The sequence below is a fragment of the Erpetoichthys calabaricus genome, chromosome 4, assembly GCF_900747795.2.
Source record: "Erpetoichthys calabaricus chromosome 4, fErpCal1.3, whole genome shotgun sequence".
NCBI lineage: Eukaryota > Metazoa > Chordata > Cladistia > Polypteriformes > Polypteridae > Erpetoichthys > Erpetoichthys calabaricus.
Window position 1 is genome coordinate 247768646 of NC_041397.2, and position 4461 is coordinate 247773106.

General features: G+C 43.5%; 1 pseudogene; it reads right to left on the bottom strand.

The window, feature by feature from the left end:
* Positions 1 to 1963: 1963 nt before the first annotated feature.
* Positions 1964 to 4178, bottom strand: LOC127527564 (uncharacterized; annotated as a pseudogene).
* Between the last annotated feature and the right edge of the window lie 283 nt (positions 4179 to 4461).

Genomic DNA, 4461 nt, shown 5'->3' on the forward strand with positions numbered 1-4461 from the left:
GTTGTTGATTACATTTTATCTCCTTTTCCACTGGCAACATTGGCCTGCTTTCCCTTTATTTTGTCCTTGTGTCAGAACAATATATGAGAAATTCTGAATCTTGAGAACTAAAATAATGGGTTTCTTATTTACTGAAAAACATACCAGTCACAGAGGTAAACTGCTGGGTGGATTCAGTAATGTTTGAATGTCTCGTTTATGCCCCTACTTAATGTGTGCAAACAGTGTTATGCCTCATGTTAAAACTTTTAATTTGCTTTAAAAATGATAAAATTCATCAAGTATTACTGTGTTGAATCTATAATATGTACCACTGACAAATTCTGTTGATTAATGAAGTTTGACTTTTTTATTATTAGGATTATAAGAAATAAAAGTTGCATACAAAAAAAGAACCATGAGATGGTTTCAAGTGCAAAAGGGCAAGGCAGAAATGTAGTCAAAAAACAGGCAAGGGTTAGCAAACCAGAAAATCAGACAAAATCAATGGACAATTCCAAATAAAGTTGCCTGCGGTGGGCTGGCGCCCTGCCCGGGGTTTGTTTCCTGCCTTGTGCCCTGTGTTGGCTGGATTGGCTCCAGCAGACCCCCGTGACCCTGTAGTTAGGATATAGCGGGTTGGATAATGGATGGATGGATGGAAATAAACTTGCTAAACATTCTATTACTTACTTGTTTTATTTGCCCCTAAATAAAGTAGAAAATATCTATTGGTATTTTTTATATTTGTCTTGATCTTCTTACATCAAAACTAGAAAACTGTGAGCTGGCCACATCTATCATGTAGGAAAAAAAGATCTGACATCATCACATAACAAAAGGCAACCATAGAAACAGTAAATAAGATAGTAGCCCCCATGACCAATAATACAAAATGGGACTGCTTGAGAATAAAACATATACCCTAAAATGGCTTGGTGGTCACATCACCATCACAGTGATAAAAATGATATGGGACCATACATATCAATTACAAAGGGCTTTCAAAAAGTTTCCACACTTTTTTTAAACTGTTTATTAAGAATTTCAAAAACAAATTACGAGCACTTTTCTTCACGGTCACCTTCCTTTGAGATGCAATTTTCCCAGTGTTGTACCAACTTTTTAATGCCCAATTACTACTTCACTGTTTCCAACAAAAATATAAAGGTGCGGAAACTTTTTGAAAGTCCCATGTACATGTTCAAATCTGAGAAAAAAAATTCTGATATGATAAAAAGAGGGATTTTTGATGTGCTTGAATAGTGAGACAAAACTACTCTCTTCAATCAGTGATACACAAGCTGGTCCACCCAGGTTACAGTGCATTTATTACACCGTTCAGCACTGGTCTTGTTTGAAGTCAAAAAGGTGTTTGATTGCTTAAACTAGTTATTCCTTTGGTGTGTATTGGACAGGTTGGAGTTTGTTATGGGGTTTGCATTCCACTACTTTGTGATGCTTCTAACTATTCCATTTCATTAACTATTCCATTTTTATTAAGAAGAGGTCCAGGAAGGGCAATTCACACGTCTTTCTACTTTTTAACTAATCACTGTTGAAACGCTGAACTGGACCTATGTTTTGTATCCAGCCTGGAAGTGGTTAACCTCTCCCTTTCCTGCAGTCTCAACCCATATTGAGTTCTCAATTGCCCATCTCCATCCATCCATCCATTATCCAACCCGCTGAATCCGAACACAGGGTCACGGGGATCTGCTGGACCTAATCCCAGCCAAAACAGGGCACAAGGCAGGAACCAATCCTGGGCCAACCCACCGCAGGCCCATCTCCATTCATTAAGTTAAATTGTTTGTGTTACCCTTATATTCAAGATATGTAGATCTGCCTAGAGCCAATTAGTACGTAAGATATGCATTCTAGTTACCCTGGGACGTATCCTCAGTGATGTTCCTGAGGTCATGGGGTGTTTTGGGTCTTTCAGCATCAGACACCCTCAAGCAGGTGACCCAGCCAGGGTTGATCAGGCCGCCACTTGCGTCCCAGCAGCAACCACACATGGATCAGCTCTCTTAATCCAAAGGCACCTGGTGGCTTTCTCTAGGGCTTCACTCACGGATTTAATGGACCTCCTCTTTGCTTCTCCTGTTATGTCCAGTTAACTGAGGACTTTGCACAGTGAATTAACTGTAATCCTAACCCTAACCCTAACCCTGCAAAACCTCTACAGCCAACCTCTGTGGGCTCACAGAGTGTCTTCCAGCCTCTGTCGTGGCACTTCTCCACCAATTCCTCATACTTTGCATGTTTTTTCTCATGTGCCTTTTCCATACGCTCTTTCCAGGGCATAATGAGTTCCAGCATGATCAGGTGTTTTGTAACCTCAAAGGTGATCATCATGATGGCTGGAGTGATGTCATAACAATATGTTGTGGAAACTTCAGCTGTTTGTCTAGGTCAATAAGCAGCTGCCAGTCGGGGGCTGTAGAAAGGAGGCCCATTCTCATTTTTGGTTGTGGGCAGGGTTTCTCTGCAGCTTTCACAAAGGAGATCTTCTTTATGGCATGATGGTACTTGCTGGAATGGATGGCAGTGGTTATACTCTCAGCAACCGCCCTAAACACCTGGTCGTGGCATCAGCGGTAGCGGCCTTCACCAAGGGCTTTTGGGCAGCTGCTGAGGAGGTATTTTAAGGATCCTCTTCCACAGCACAGAGGACATGAATTAATTTCGCTCTTGCCCTAGATGTGTAGGCTTACTGGGCTCAGTAGGGCATCACAGACAGCTTGCACAAGGAACCAGACATGATGGAAGTCGCCTCGCATGATATTAGACCTGGTAATCCTGTGCTAGAGTACACTGTCCCAACTCATCCATGTTGCCTGCTGCCTGAGCCCTACCGTCCTGCTCACTCGCTCTTCCTCCATGCCGGCTTGAACTTCTTCCTGAATAAGGTGGTGTCTCTCCTTGCCAATCTGCAAATTTGGGAGGTATCCAATGCCTGCTCTGCCAGCTGCTATGCTGCCTGGTAGCACTTTTTGCCTTAGGTGTGATTCTGCCACCTTCACTGCTTTCTCTAGCCTCCATTCTCGCCCTGTCCTCACCACAATGCCCACTGATGACACCTCCTGGTCACCGGAGTCCCTGTACTGTGGGGCTTCTCTTGTGTGCGCAATCGTAAACTCTTCTGTGAGGCCACTGAATGGAAGCTGCAAGATGTTGCTAGTCACATACAGAGCTGTGCTGCTGAGGCTGCAGGGGAGGCCCAGCCACCTGTGGAGAAAACAGCTGATCTTCCTTTTGAGGGACTCAACTGTTGTTAATGGAACCGTGTAAACCAGCAGAGGCCACATGACTCAAGGCAGGATGGAATGTTGATAAATCCACACGAGGCCTAAATTTTTTACCATGGTTAGCCAGGCTTTGGTGTCCCTGATGGCCCTTTGACTAGCAGTAGAGTCTTTTAGACTTGAGTCAAAGAGCTTCCCCATACTCTTGACTGGTTGTTCGATTATGGAGGGGATGATAGTTCCAGATAATGAGAAGCGGAATTTGTTGACCACCCTGCCCTTCTTCAGCACCATGGACCTTGACTTGGTGGGTTTAAAACTCGTCCTAGCCCAGGTGAAGAGTTTTTCAAGTGTTTGTAGGATCCACCTACTCCGTGACACTGATGATGTTGTGATCGTCATCAACAAATCCTCTAATTGGGGTCTGGCGTCCACCCGACTTGGTCAGGGGGCCTTTGCCTTCCACCTCGGCTGACTTGGCCATCATGTTCATGGATAGGACAAAAAGGATGACAAAGATGGTACAGCCCATTAATATTTCTTTTTCAAGCCAGTGCCAGTTTGATGTTTGTGACCCAGAAGAGACCCTCAGCTTGAACTTATCATTGTAATTCAAGATCAGATCCTTGATCTTCCTGGGAACATTGTGGCGGTGTAGTACAAGCTCAAGCCAGTCGGTGTTGAATGGACCCATAGGCATTGGCCAGGTCCAACCACTACACGACTAAGTCTCCTCTGTCTTCATGGACTTCTCTGATGAGCTGCGTGACTACCCCAGTGTGCTCCAAACAACCAGGAACTCCAGGAATCCCATCCTTCTGAACTGAGAAGAAACTCTGCCAGTCTCTGGGAGAAAATGCTGAAAAACACTTTCCCTTCAACACTCAGCAGGGAGACTGACCGAAAATGACTGAGGTTCTTGGAATTTTCCTTTTTGGGGATCCACATGTATTCATCATTCAAATAAGGCGCAAATCTGAAAAGCAATTAGGTCGCTGTCCCAAATGGCTCATCCTTATTTGATTAAATATATATACCTTATTGATGTAGCCCATAATTGTTCAGCCAATCCACTATTTTTCTGTACCTGTTTAATTTAAACATCTTAGTAGTTCTGGCATCATATAATTTCAAAATCTTTAGTCACACTTCATGACTCCCTCTTCTTCCTTTTGTCATGTCTAGTAATGTACAGTACTAGTTTCTTGGATTCTGGGGTATTTTTTGTGTG